Source organism: Sus scrofa, chromosome 14, assembly GCF_054392235.1.
Source record: "Sus scrofa isolate SSC_HxYL_T2T_F1_AM1 chromosome 14, Sscrofa_HxYL_maternal_Yorkshire_Landrace_v2.0, whole genome shotgun sequence".
Taxonomy (NCBI): Eukaryota; Metazoa; Chordata; class Mammalia; order Artiodactyla; family Suidae; genus Sus; species Sus scrofa.
The window spans coordinates 34,605,832-34,621,399 of NC_139396.1; the positions used below are offsets into that span (position 1 = coordinate 34,605,832).

General features: G+C 43.8%; 1 protein-coding gene and 1 non-coding gene across 31 annotated transcripts in view; both read left to right on the forward strand.

Annotated features, from left to right (window-relative positions):
• The window catches only part of MSRA (methionine sulfoxide reductase A), a 383,609-nt gene that overhangs the window by 89,371 nt on the left and 278,670 nt on the right, over positions 1–15,568 (forward strand). The gene's annotated exons all lie outside the window — the stretch shown is intronic.
• Positions 5,787–5,921, forward strand: LOC146396484 (small nucleolar RNA SNORA70). Its single transcript, XR_014828602.1, has one exon. It is a non-coding gene; the product is annotated as a small nucleolar RNA SNORA70 (small nucleolar RNA).

Genomic DNA, 15,568 nt, shown 5'->3' on the forward strand with positions numbered 1-15,568 from the left:
ACAAGTGCAGGCTTGGAAACGGCAGCAGCAAAAAAAGCACCTCAGAGAATACTCAGGAAGCTTCGAGCTAGGCTCTCGTGGAATAACACCCTGATCTTCTCACTTGTGCCAGGCACATAGTTTGTACCATGATTTCAAAGTGGTCAGCACCTCTTCAAGGTTTACGAATAGATGGGGACGGGGAAAGGAGTCACGTCTTGGCACGTGCCTGCTTTATAAGTTAAAAAAAAATTAAAAAATTGTTTGCCTGTCTTGATCTGGTGTAAACTTAAAGTGATTGAATTTTCTCGAGACAAATTTGGCAGCGTTTTTTGTTGTTTTGTTTTTTTTCTTCACCAGATGAAAATGGTGTGCTGGAAGGATTCTCCTGGTTGTGTTGTGCGCGATGTGTGGTACACACTCAATAGGTGTTGAATAATCGAATCACAACATTTAGCAGTTATTTAACAGTAGACACTCTGATGATTTTCAGGATGTATTTACATGCAGCGTTTACTAGTTATCTCAGAAACTTCTTGAGCTAAGCAAGGTCGACGTTGTTGGTTCCATTTTATTGATGAGGAAACCATGACCTGAGGGCCAAGTGACTTGACCAAGGCTCCCAGCTGGCGAGTGATAGAGCTGGTACCCAGCTTCTGCTCCTAAATCCAGGTTCTGTCCGCGAGGCCACACTGCCCTTCAGTGATTTAAAAATGAGACCCTTGGCTACATCGCGAGGAAAATGTGTTTTCTTCTAGAGTGGCAGCATTTCTGAAGAAGGTGAAGCTCTGTTTCCGCTGCTGCTTCGGCAGGAGGACTGTTAGGTTTCTGTAGTGTTTACATTTCCTTAACCCTGTTTCAGCCTTTCACCCCTTTTAAGAGGATGTTTAGGATGATGATTTCTCTGTTTATTTTTTAATGTCTCCGTTTTTTATTCCTCTGCAGTCGAAAGAGGATATTGAGCATGATGTTTTAATGCGGTAGCTTTTTCCTCGGCAGTTTGATACGATCTGTTTTATGGAGGTTCACCGCCAAAGTCAGTGGCAGTAATAGCCAGAAGTCTTAAAGCGATATGGACCACTGTGAATTTTGCTATCACAGTTTTTGAAATTATTGTGAGTAGGTGGGGGGAAGCAGCATTATTTAAAGTCTCTGTTCTTACCTTTCTTAATCGAAAATTAAACATCATTGGGAACAAAGGAAATACCTTCCCTTTCCGGACCCTAGCTCTGCCCTTTTATTTTGCTCCTCTCTCCTGCAAATTCAGAGAACTTGGTTATTTGGAGGGAAAGGTGAATTTTGTACTGGGACATGCTTAAACTCCCTCCGCCCCAAATTGAGGAACTAAGCATTATTTTAATAAAAAAAAAAATGACATGAAAGGAAGATTCCTTTTGCTATCATTTTGTTTTGTCCCATCCTTTCAGGGGAGAGAGGGGCTGACATGTGCCTAATTTTTTTTTTTTTTTTTTGCTGCATCTCCTGTGCGTACATATATATCCCTCATATTATTGGAGTCCAACTGAAGAGGGAGTGTTTAAAAAAAAAGAGAGGAAAGCTAATACAAGTTGAAAGTAAGATGCCTGCATCTTAATTTTAAGGGAACACAGAAAGCCAAATGCTTTCAGAAAAGGGCCCCTTCATGGAGTAATTTGCCTGGTATGGCATCACAGTTTGTTGTATAATTTCGGCCCTGTTACTATGGAAACCTGCTTTAGTGTAGCAGTGATTGTTAATCAGGATTTGTCGTTATTCCCCTTTCATCACAAGGCTCTATATCCTTATGGATTAAATCACAGTTCTCATTGACAATGGCATAGATCAAACATTATTGCCACACATAAAACCCTGGGCCACTCCCTGTCATTTCCCCCATTACCCGAAGCCGTGAATGCCAGCTGAAGTCTAACTTTTACAAAGAAATCAAGGCTCCTCTTGGCTCCACTGCTATCTGCCCTCATGACAGAATGCCAAGTAGTGGAGGAAGACGGCGCCTTTCACTTAAACGTCCCTGTGCCGGCAGGAAAGGCGAGCACCATTTCATGTCATTGCAAACCTGCAGATACAGACCCAGGCAGGAAGTTGTTTCAGGGTGACCATTGACTTCTTCAGCCCTTTTCCTGTGTTTGCATGTTGTCAGGCATTTAGCTCTTATTCTTGGAGCAGCCCGCTTTCCCTTTTGCCATCGATTTTCTGGAGTCCTGGCTGCTTCCTTTCTCTAGGAAAACTGCGTCAGGACAGGGTGGCCAAGCTGCCACCCCCCTGGCTGTGGCTGTTCTGTTGCAAACCCCAGACAGCCCCATGGGGCTGCGGACTGACCTCTGTTCTCCCCACTTTGGAGAGTTGGGCGATGACATTATCTGGACTGGGAGGTTGGCAGTCCTAAAGTACTGTGCCCGATTTAGGCGGGCCAGATGGCCACCGTCTCCAGGAAAGTCAGCTTGCAGGAATTGGGGCTGCCAGTGTTCTGCTTTCAGGGCCCTCACCAACCATGGTGTGCCTTCTGATTGCTGATCAATTTGTTTAGGGGCAAGACCCTTTAAACTGTGCTGGTGAATATGTAGCCTCTGGAGCCAGTCTGCCGGGATTCTGTTTCTGACTCTCTCACTAGCTGTGTGGCCTCGGCAAGCTTTTTAACCTGTCTAAGCTTCCTTGTGTGAAAGGAGGGCAATAATAGTACCTACCTCACGGTCAGGAGGATTAAATCCGCTCACATGGTAAATCAGCTCATCGTAAGGATGTTCTGACTAGTGACTGGCGTGCCTGAGTGCTGAATAGGTGTTTGTACATAATGGAAAAAGAAACAACGTTGCTCTTACGTGTATTCAAAATATATTCCAGATCGGATCATCCAAATATTAGTAAGGTGTTGAAAACAGCACTCCCCTCCCCCTCTCCACTCATCCCCCGCCTCCCCTGCCCTGCTTTCTCTCCTTCATCTCTGCAATGTGCCCAACCCCCAAGTATAATTCTGATTGGCTAAATTAATTCTGCAGCATCCTGCTGTGAATAATTATGTTGATCCAGTGTGTATTCTGATGCCTTTTTTTTCCCCCTTTGCCTAAATTATAATGTGACAATTGCGGCTCACAGCTGGCTCATCAGAGGTGGGCACTTTGGGAGTTGGCGCATCTGAATGTGCTTCTCTGTTAACCCTCTGCCTTGATTGCTTAAGACAAGACATATGAAAACCCCATGATTATTGCCATTTGTTTGGACTTTGCAAAGACTCTGCCTTCAAACATAAAGCTGCTGGGTTTGTTTTGGGGGAGGGGGGCATATAGACGTCCCCTCCACCCTCCCCCTTTCCCTTTCAGACAATAAATAGCTGTCAGGCTTATGTCAAGGATGAAATTATAGGTGCACATGAGGCCTTGATTACATTGTTTTGGAGAGATTGCGATTAGCATACTGAAATGAAGTCTAATTTTTCACTGACGGAGCTGAGTCAAAACTCCAGTGACAGAGGCAGGGCAGACAGTGTGTGGGAAGAAAGGTCCAGTCCGAGCCCCCTTTTCCACACTGAAGGGGGCTTCTCCTTATCAAAGCAAACAATACACACAAAATAGTTAACGCGAAAAAGATCTCCTTGGAAAAGAAAGGCCAACTGATCAAGGATGAAATAAGACATTTGGGTTGGATAAGGTTCTCTGTGAAATTGCCCTGTGTGATTTTCAAGTGTATTTAATCCATTTTAAGGCAGCGTTTAGATTATTGAGTCAGCTAGTGTTTTAGCTGAAGAATGCACTGTCTTGATTTTTTGTTTTGCTTGTTTCCTGCATAATGCATTTCATACTGCCACGTTCTATGCACACGCATCCTCTGAAGATGCATGCCTATGATCACCCAATCTGCAGGGCCAGTGCCCTTGCTGTACTCGTCGTTTATACATTGTGATGATGTGAACACGTGGCCTGTTCGTTTTCAAAATCTTTTATTTAAGACAGAGTGCTTTGCGTGTGGTTTCCCTGAAATGTTTTAACGAGTAGTGCCTCATGATGGTAGATTAAAAACTGGATGTGTTTATTATCACTGTCCCTACTTACCGTGATGCAGATTTAAAAATTACACACACTCGGGGTGGGAGGGAGGGGGATGGACAAGGAGTTTGGGTTAGTAGATGCAAACTATTATGTTTAGAATGGATGGGCAATGAGGCCCTGCTGTAACAGTACAGGGAACTGTGTCCAATCTCTTGGGTTAAAATATGATATGAGAAAAAGTATGTATATATGTATGCTGGGTCACTTTGCTGTAGAGCAGAAATTGGCACAACATTGTAAATCACCAATACTTTAAAAAGTACAAAAAGAATCACACACACACACACACAAACACCATTGTTTCATTATTACTGTAATTAAAGGGAAAGATTTAGTGTGGTGGGAGAAGGGAGAGCATGTCCTTCCATTTGAAATTTTTATTTTTTGGCCTCATTCGCGGCATACGGAAGTTCCCAGGCCAGGGACTGAATCCGAGCTGCAGTTGCAGCTTGGATCCTTCAACGGCTACACCACAGCGGCAACTCCCAATATGAAATCTTGAAACAGTGGAGAACATTTGTAGACAGACCATATTTTTATTTATTTGGATTATGTGTTTTAAGTAACTACCCAGTGCAAGACACCGTGCTATGGGATTCAGAGGTGGATTAGAAATGGTTCCTGCAGTTCTCAAACATGTGGTCTAGATGAAGAGAACGCTTTGGCCACGTAGCTCTAGCAGAGCCAAGAATAGTGAGGCAGGAGAGGAAGAACCGAGGTTTGCTATGCTACTCAGCTGTTCTGGCGATGCAAAAGTAAATTGAGGAAGAGGGGGAATCAGTGACGTTTTAATGGAGGAGGTTGTGTTAGAAGTGCGGGGGCGGGGGGAATTTAAAATAGAGAAATGGAAGGAAAACATCTCAAGCAGAGTGAAACACATAAACTGGTGAGAGGTTTGGTTTGTCCAGAGGTTCCCATCTTGGCTGTGCTTTTGCGTCACCGGAGAAGCAGTAGTAAGAATGACTGCTGCCTGAACGTGGGATGGAGAAAGCCAAATACCATATGATGTCACTTCTTCGTGGAATCTAAACAAAGTGATACAAATGAACTTAATTACAAACAGAACTAGACAGACATAGAAAACAAATTTATGGGAGTTTCTGCTGTTGTGGCTCAGGGGTAACAAACCTGACTAGTATCCATGAGGATGCGAGTTCTATCCCTGGCCTTGCTCAGCGGGTCAAGGATCTAGCATTGCTGTGAGCTGTGGTGTAGGTCGCAGACATGGCTTGGATCTGGCGTTGCTGTGGCTATGGTGTAGGCTGGCAGCTCCAGCTCCAGTTTGACCCCTAGCCTGGGAACTTCTATATGCCGCAGATGCAGCCCTAAAAAGACCAAAAAAAGAAAGAAAGAGGAAGAAAATAAAAAGAAAACAAATTTTTGGTTACTAGAGGGGAAAGAAGGGCCAGGGATAAATTAGGAGTTTGGGATTGACAGATACACTTTACTATATATAAAATATATAAACAAGAATCTACTGTATGGCACAGGGAACTATATTCAATATCTTGTAATGACCTGTAATGAAAAATAATCTGGAAAAGAATACATATGTATGTAAAAAAATTACTACTGTTTGATATTATAGAAAGTAGTATAGAAAGTAGATCAGATGCTCCTAGGATGAGGAGGGAGCTGGGGAAAGATGGGGAGTGATTACTAATGGATATGCAAGTTCTTTTTGGGGTCATGAAAACGTCCTAAAATTGAATATGGTGATGGTTGCACAACTCTGTGGATATACTAAAAAACATTGAACTGTGTTTGCAGTCGATTAAGCTGACTGTGCTCTTTTCCCCGTCGGGGCCCTGGGTGCAATTGCTGCAAATAGCAGCCTCCTCGGTAGTGTATGCAGCCTGTTGCCTGTATAGGTTGCCCTAAGGGACCTTGGAGACACCCCTTTTCAGTGGACATTCATGACTGGCATGCTGTCCCCAGTCCAGGCTCCAGACAGGTATGTGTGGTGCCTTTGGAAAGCCCCAGGGCACCGGTGGCCTGGGTCCACATTGGCCAAATCATAATGTCCATCCACACCAAGCTGCAGAACAAGGAGCGTGTGGTTGAGGCACTGCACAGGGCCAAGTTCAAGTTCCTTGGCTGCCAGAAGATCCACATCTCCAAGAAGTGGAGATTTACTAAGTTCAATGCAGATGAATTTGAAAACATGGTGGCAGAAAACCAGCTTATCCCGGATGGCTGTAGGGTCACATACATCTCTAATTGTGGCCTCCGGGACAAATGGCAGGCTCTGTACTCATGAGGGCCTTGGCGGTTGTCCCTTCCTTAACACTCACCAATAAATCCTACTTTCCTGTCAAAAAACAAAAAGCAAACAAACAAACAAAACCCCCCCCAAAAATCACATTGAACTGTGTACTTTAAGTGGATCAGTTGTATAGTATGTGAATTCTATTTCGTTAAATTTATTGTAAAAAATTACTGTGGCCTGGTTCCCATTCCAGACCAAGGAGATCAGAAACTCAGGCATGGCCCTGATCTGTGACAGGTCCTCAGATGACTGCATTGTGCCAGGTCCCCTGGGCTGTGGCATAGGGTAGATGGAGGGGGTACAGGCTGGAAGGATGGGTGGGTTTTATCTTGGAGAGCCTCACAGGTCCTGCTGTAAGGTTTGTGATTCTGCCAGCCAAAAGGAACCATTGACAGTTTTAAAGTAGAACCTTGGAGCCCTTAGACTATTCTTTAAAAAGCCACACACAGATATGTGAAGGGTGGTTTCTGGAGGTTGGGAAGCTAGCTGAGTAGGTTGCCAGCAGAGAGGCATAGTGGCCCTCATCCAGTGCATATGAGGGGCGGTGGCAGTGAGAATGGAGAGGATGGGACAAGAGGGGAGGCATGCCTGGGGGTTGCCTGGACATGGGGCAAGTGGGAGAGGCTCTGAGGAATGGGGGCAGAAAGGTGGGGGCAGGCCAGACAAAGAGGTGGAGGTGGAGGTGCAGAAAAAGGCTGGTTTGCAAGAGAGGGCACGCACAGCTTAGCATGTGCTGGGCTTGAGGGAACAGCAGTCCATCCACAAACAAATGTTCCATAAAGAGTTGGAAATGTGACTGGGATCCCAGAGAAGAGACTGGTCACAGAGAGCTGGGGGTCTGCAGACTGGAGCACCTGGCTGGGCAGGAGGACCTCCTCACTTGGGCCTCACCATTGCCTTCCCGAGTGTCCTCCCAGCATGGCAGCTGGCTGCCCACAGAGCCAGTGGCTCATCATCCAGCAAGTGACTGAACGAGACAGAAGTAAGTCTCAGTGTCTTTAGTGACCTGGTCTTGGAAGTGACATCCCATTGTTTCTGCAGGATGCCATTGTTTTGCACAGACCAACTGTGATGCAAGGGCAGGGGGTGGCGGCAGGGGGCAGGGTGCTGCAGGAGGCATGAGAACCAGGGGCTGCTGGGGGCCGTCCTGGACAGCTGCCTCACCTTGATTCCTGGAACTGCACTGACCCTGGCAAAAGGAACAGTGTGGCCACCGATGCTGAAAGGACCTTGACAGGAAGGGCCCTCAGGTGTCAGGCAGGTACAGGCTCAGTGCAAGGAAGCCAGTGCTGCCTGGGGGATCTGCTCACTCACTCAGCATCACTGTGTGCAGAGGAAGGAAGATAAAATGAACAGGGCCCTGTCTCTCTGGATTGCTACTCTTGGGAATTTTCTGTCCCCCGACCCCCAGGAGCCAGAGGGGCAGAGAAGAGATTCCTGACCCCAGCAGTTGTCCCCAGTGCCTGTCCACGTTGCTCAGCTCCAAATAGATGAAAAATAGCTTTGGAGGGATTGGAAAAGGGAGTAAGTTTCCCCATTACCTGAAGTGTTGCTACCATTACCTGTCAGTTCTGCCACATTGCAAAGTGACTGTCACTGCAGACACTGTGATAGAAGCTGCCAGGGAGGGCTGTGTGAGTGACCCTAGGGTGACATCAGATCTAACCCCAGGGAAGCCAAGATCCAGGGTGGAAGTGGAGAGAAATAAATCTTTTTAGTTTGCAGCTCATTCTATTTTTTCCCATGAGGCTTGAAAGAGGAAGTCTTTTTAGAATCAAAGTTACAGATTTATTTCTGAGGACAAGGGATGGGATGAGCCTCCTTAAATGAAGTGGCTTCGGGTCCATGAAAAAGGAAGTGAAAACTTACCCCCTAGTGAAACTCACCCCATTTTAATTTGGAGGGTCAGGGCTGAAGAGTTTGTTTCTATTCAGAAGTGAAAAATGTTGCTTTAAAAATTAAGAGTAGGAATTTATGTATTTAAAAAGTAATGAGTTCTAGGTGGAGAAAGGAGAAACATGAGAGTGGGTCTCAGAGAGAGGGGACTTAGGCAGTGAGGAATGGGGATCCCTGAGTGCGTTCGTCAGGGTAGCTTGTTGACACCACATTCAGTCCCGCCTGCCCTCCTAGACCCCAGGTCTCTTTTGGTCCCTCTGCTTCATGGAAGGAGGTCTCACCTTCGCTGCTCCATCACCACCTCTCTAAACCCTCTAATCCCCCCCCCCCCTTTTAATGAAAAGAGAGGAAGGCTCAAACACCTTGGGTAAGCCAACATTTTAATGATGTTGTGTTTGTGATGTAGCTGCCCTCTGTTTGTGCTCAGCGGGACTGGCTTTCCGTTTCTGGTGGTGGTATAGAGTTCTCTTTGGAAGTTAAATGCATATACATCTCAAACGTGGTTTACATAAAAGACGTTATGTAAATAATATTACAGCTGGAAGAAATTATGGAGGTGGTAGTGAAATGATAGAAATTTGGGAATCACCACCTTAGAGCATGTTGTTTGGCTTCATTCACTGAGTCACAGACACGTTGTTCCAGTCGGCTTGAGCTGCCATAAAAAACTAACATAGGCTGGGAGGCTTAAACGACAGACTGGAGGTCTGGAGGTTGGGAAGTCCAAGGTCAGGGTGCTGGTATGGTCTGGTTTTTGGTGAGGGTCCTCTTCTGGTTTGCAGACGGCTGCCTTTTCACTGTCTCCTCACACGGAGCAGAGTGTGAACTCTGGTCTCCTCTTCTGGTGAAGACACTTCTCCCATCCTGGGCACCCACCCCCATGACCTCATCTAAACCTAATTGCTTCCCAAACACCTTACCAACTAACGCCATCACACGGGGACTAGGGCTTCTACGTGTGAATTTGGGGAGGCCATTCAGTTTTTAGCATGGGGGTTGCGATATCTTTGTGTCATGGGAAAAGGAATTCTCTAAAAAGTACTGGGGGTGGGATCATCAATCTTGGGTGTGTGGCTACTGACAGATCACTCGGCCTCACTTTCCACATCTCTGTAATGGAATCACAACACCTGTTCTCCTTCCTTTGCAGGACTGTTTTGAGACACAAGTGAAATCACATTTGTGCAGCTTGCATCACTTAAGGCTGGCAAAATGCTCCTCTGTTAAACTGGGTTTGTTCATATGTGCAAGATAATTATTTGGATAAGCTATTTTATATTTTTAGAGAAGTTTGGGAAATATTAAAAAGTATATTCTAGCTCTAAAATCTAAATTGGAATGCATCGTGGAATGGTATCAGATAGCCATATTTTTGTTTTGTCTTCTTGATTTTCAGATGATATTATTGATCTCTAGATTTAACTCCTTTTCATGAAAATTAAGAAAGAATTATGGACTCCCTTCCTCTCATCCCCGCTCCCCACTGCCCCCAGTATTTGCCATGGTTCACTCTTCATTCTGGCCAATCATGTTCCCTTCCCCCCAATCTCAAAATTTCTTAAGAGTTTACTCATGCATGCTCATTTGTTTTATTTTTATGTTGTAGAAGCAGTGAGTCCCGGGTGAGGGGGGTCCCTAAAACGTGTGTTGTGTGCAGCCTGAGGTGCTTTGGTCAGGGAGAGGGCAGGCCACCCTCCTCTGCCCTGAGGAAGATGATGATTGAACGCTGGTGGGTACCAGTTAATGGAATCATTCGTTTCTTCCACCGCAGCCGCCTTTAGGTTCCCACCCTGTGCTAAGAGAGGGGAGAAAGGAGGGCAGAGAGATGGTCCCCAGGGGCAAGCTCAGTGCAGGGTCTCTGGTAGCATCTGGCTGCCCTTTGAAAGATACAGGACCAGCCTCTTTAGTGCTCATGAGATGGGGGAGCCCCAGGCTACCACATTCCTGGGACGTACCAGCTATTTCTAGAACCCAGTGGGTGAAGGTGATAGGCCGGCCTCTCGAAGGAGACCTCAGTCTGTAACAGCAATTTTGTTGATGGATAGATAGGTAGGATGTTAAAACTGAGCCCACAGTATTCCTTTTTTTTTTTTTTTGTCTTTTTGCCTTTTCTAGGGCCAATTCCCATGGCATATGGAGGTTCCCAGGCTAGGAGTCTAATCAGAGCTGTAGCCACCAGACTACGCCACAGCCACAGCAGCGAGGGACCCGAGCCGCCTCTGTGACTTACACCACAGCTAACGGCAACACCGGATCCTTAACCCACTGAGCAAGGCCAGGGATCGAACCCGCAACCTCATGGTTCCTAGTCGGATTTGTTAACCACTGTGCCACGACGGGAACTCCAAGCCCATAGTATTCAGATTGTTTTTCATGAGTCGGGATATATATATATATATTTTTTTTTTTGGTGAGGAGAGCAGTTTAAAAAAACACACTGAGTTGTTTGCCACCTTCATCTGTCAATTTACTTAGCCCATTGGTAAGTGCTATGTTTTGCTACTGAATGTAGTTAAACCACTACGGGAGGCTTTCCCACTCTTAGACTCTGATTACTCTGCTGAGCTGGGGAAAAGAACACCCTAATGATACAGGAATGCTTTAATAAAAAAAGTTCAATTTGATACTGTGGGAATGTTGAGAGCCAGCTGAAGTGCAGAAAAGCTTTCTGAGCAAGTAATCTGTGAATAGGGGAAAATGGTGCCTGATGCGGCTTTTAGGATGTCCTCTGTCCTTAGGCTTCTCAAAGCTCTTTTCAAATTCAAGCAAGTGGATGACACAGTCAGAGATGTTGCTAATTACATCTGTGAAGGAAGTGAAACAGTGCAACCAGCTCAGAGCAAAGACCAAAGCAACTTTCGAGAGAAAATCAGTCTGTCATATTTGTACAAATATGTGCACTTCAGTGATAATTACCATAGTCATTGTTTACTGTTGCTACACTATATTAATTATCTATTCAATGATAATTAAATACAGAATTCTAAACATCATCCCCAAATTACCTTTTATCAATTGAAACAAACCAATTAAAAATTTCAAAATGCAACCATGTAATCAACAGCTTAATACATGTTAATTATGACCAAAATTTCAATTAATGTGTTAATATATGACCTCAAGTCTCCAGAAACAAACAACAACAACAACAAACAGCCTCACATATCAATTATGGACTAGTTTGATTGACGGATATCTGTGAGTTTGTGTTTGTGTCTGGCTTGGTAATTTGACTTATATCAAAAAAGCCAGCCTATTCTCTCCTCTACTCTGAAGCCACTGCATAAAAAGCTTATAGGGTTTGAAAAACACAACTCTCTTCTCTTTAGTGCCAGCACCCTGTCGTCGCTGCACTACACTGTCAGTTGCGTCTCTAGAGAGCATCATTTCAGCTGTCCCACGAATCCACCGAGTGGGTAGCACAGACTGAGAGCTCTTCATTTCGTAGACAGGTGAGGTGTGCAACAGACAGGTTCATGCAGATGCCTGACCCTGACTGTGCTGGTTAGGTGACGGCAGGGAGCCTTGGCTGGGTATTCGCCTGTGTCTTTGGAGGGCTAGGGGACAAGACGTGGCTGCAAGTCATCACGTGCCCTCTGTCCCCATTGGGGGCCAGGGGAAGATTAGAGGTGGGAGGAATCCTGCAGGCCTGCCTGTAGGGGTGTCAGGAAGGGCCTCAGGGCGGAGGCTTAGTGGATGGAAAGGATTTTGACAGGAAGAGGTTGAGGGTGGAGAATATTCTAGCACAAGGAAGAATTAGATTGGGACACAAGTTTGGACAGAGCTTACAGTCCTTGGAGAAGGCAGTGATGAGCTCGTTCCACAGGGAAGATGATTATATCAATCTTAGTTTTTCTGCACGTGCCACTTGATGAGAAGCCCTGAAGTCAGGGGTGAGGTCATTTAAAAGGTTACCTGGCCTTTTTATCTGACTTAAAATGTGTTACCCAACGGCACAGCACTGCTGTCCCATCCCTTGATCCTTATTTCCTCAGTTTCTTATGACCAATTTATTGTGAAACTATGCTTTATTTAAAGAAAAATGAGGGTGCTTCTATCATAGTTCTTTATTTTCATATGTACATCCTTCCACTCTGAAACATGGCTCTCTTAACCGCACTGGCAATTTTATTATGTGCAGTTAAATTGTGAGCATTCTTTTTTGTGTATTGAAGTACAAAATCCCCTCAGAAATTCAGCACATTGGGCTTCAGCTTGAAAAGGATAGAAGAAGAATAGAACTCTGTGTAAATAAATAGGGGTATAAAATGTTATATAGATACATACACACACGTAAGCATATATGCATTCATATGTATATGGAAATAAAAAATAAAATTGGATTGAATCATAAAAGTATAAATATGTCAGATGTAAAATCTATTGGAGAAGGAGTTTGTTTTTATGACTCAGAAGGGAGGTGTAATAAAGAGGTATTTTTAAGACCAAGAACTAGTGTGTGTCACTTTCTTTTTGCCCAATTCCTCATCTTGTCAGGAAGATGAGTCACTGGATTTGAATCACGAGGCTGTAAAGAATTCTAGGGCAGACTTATCCTAGACTGGATATTTAGAAACATCAGCTAAATCAGTGACTGGATATCTGAGTGGATTGAGGAGTCATCAAAACAAATATTTCTCTTCAGTTTTTCAGACTCTGTGGATCTCTTGCTGAGTACAGAAGTGTCTTAAAAATTCATAAAGAGCACATGCTGTCTGTACATGCTAAAGGAGGGTGTTAGAAATGAGTGGAGGAGCCTGACACCCCTGTTCATAGCAGCATTATTCACTGCAGCCAAAGGTGGAAACACCCGGGTGTCCTTGACAGAGGAACAGATAAACAAAATGTGGTCTGTACATACGATGGAATATTATTCAGTCTTAAAAAGGAAGGAAATTCTTTTTTTTTTTTTTTTGGAATTGCTGGGTCATATGGTAGTTCTATGTATAGATTTCTAAGGTACCTCCCTACTGTTCTCCATAGTGGCTGTACCAGCTTACATTCCCATCAACAGGGCAGGAGGGTTCCCTTTTCTTCACAACCCTCCAGCACTTGTTATTTGTGGATTTATTAATGATGGCCATTCTGACTGGTGTGAGGTGGTATCTCATGGTAGTTTTGATTTGCATTTCTCTAATAATCAGGGATGTTGAGCATGTTTTCACGTGCTTGTTGGCCACCTATATCTAAAAGGAAGGAAATTCTGACCCAGGCTATAACATTGATGAACCTTAAGGACATTAGGCTGAGTGACCTAAGCCAGTCACAGAAGGCTAAATTCTGGATGATTCTATTTTATAATGAGTACCCAGAGGAGTCAAATTCACAGAGACAGAAAGTAGAGTGGGGGTTGCCAGGGGCTGGGAGGAGGGAGGAATGAGCATTATTGTTCATTGGGTACAGAGTTTCCTTTTGTAAAGATGAGAAAGTTCTGGTGGTGATGGCTGCACGACAGTGTGAATGTAGTTAATGGCCACTGTACTGCACACTTAAAAGTAGTTTAGATGATGCATTTTGTGTTATAAATATTTTACCACAATTGAAAAAAAAGAGCTTAACATTTTATTCAGGACTGGAGAAAAAAGCCTGAGAAGGTGGCATGACTGGACTGTTGTCTGGGACGGAAACACCAATGAGCCATGAGATGAGGAAAGAAGACAGATCTTTCTTCCAGTGAAATGATTCTTTTCACCCCATCTTCCACCTTCATTTCCCTCCTAATAGCTCATTCAGGCTTTCCCCTCTTCGTTTACCCAATCAGCCTTCACTCCCTCACATTTAGTCTTCTTTACCCTTGGAGAATATACACCAGTATCTTTCTTCTGCTTCAGCCTTCAGTCTCTTTCCATTTTTAAGGCACAAGACATACAGTTGGGTAGACATTTAGTGATGGTTTTTTTTTTTTTTTTTTTGGCTGAAAGTTAGGGTTTTGATGTTGGTCACTTCCCAGAGTGATAGCAGCCAGTAGCATCAGTGAGGATCTTGTCTGCCAGAGAAGCACGCTAAATGCACTGGCTGATTTTCTGTAATGGAGACTGTGGTGTTGTTGTTACTAAATGTGCTTCTGGAATAAGCAAGCGGAACAGACTTAGAAAAAATTCGAGGAAGGACATGAAATTGGTTTTTGAATCTTGTACTGTCAGTTGCAATCCAATATTCGTCTTATTTAGGATCGAGATTTTAGGATGCTTTGCGTTGATATTACTAATGGAAAATAATGTTTAACATAGTACAGGAGGAACACAGCAATGGTGTATGTGGGTAGTCAGTGCCCTGTAGTCAAAGTTTAAATCAGAACTACTGCGGTTTGGGGTTAAGGAATCTGTACTTTCAGAGATAGTCATAGAGGAGAGAAAATAATAGTCTGGGACCCTCAACATATATTATAGGTTTTGTTTGTCCAAAGTAGAATGCAAGGAGGCATAAGACCTGATATTCTTGAGAAATGAGAAATGGTTAGAACCCACTCACTAATTAAATCTGTATGGGTGGGGACACCTGCTTTCCAGCTTTGCAGAGGAGTAAGCTGTCTTACTCAAGGTCACAATTGATGTGACCACCAATTAAAAGTACTAGGTACCAAAATCTGCTTCAATAAGATGTAAACCTCAATGCTGCATTTGTGTTTTATAGGAAGAATGAACTTCCATTTTAAATAGAAGTTTCACTTATTTCTTGTGAAAGGTTGTTAAAGCATGGGTCAGACATTAATTGTTTGAAGGTCATCTTGACTACTTATGTATTGAAAAGGATTTTTATTTTTTTCTTGGAAATAGTAATCTGTTGTTTCACTGGAGATTGGAACCATGGTCTTTAAAAGCTCTGTAACATTGACTCACAAAAGCTTACCATTACCTATTTAAATATCACAGGTACTGTAAAATTTAATGCAAAAGCTAATTTCTAAAAAGATTTTTTTTAAATTATCAGCTTGCTAAAGAATCCTATATTTAAAGAATTATACCCTCACTAGATATAATTTAATGACAAAAAGACTTCTGTTGGTAGGGATACTGGTGATGAAATTCTAAAGCTACTATTTGTCTATTGAGGAGAGAGTAAATATATTGCTGGAAACCGGAATTTCTACTGCAGGTGAGGGAGGGACGCAAATATGGAAAAGGGGGAATATAAGGAAGGGTGTCCTGGTTTTGGATTTGAGTTGAAAATATCAGTAGGAATTCATGTTAGACAGACAGACAGAGACACACACACACACACACACACACACACACACACACACACACACACACACACACACACACACACACATACACATGGCTGTAGCTACTGAAAGAACTTAGAAGTCATGTCATACTAGTAGTCATGAGCACCTCTAACGTCCAGATCTTGGTTTCTAAAATCCATATTCCATTAAAAG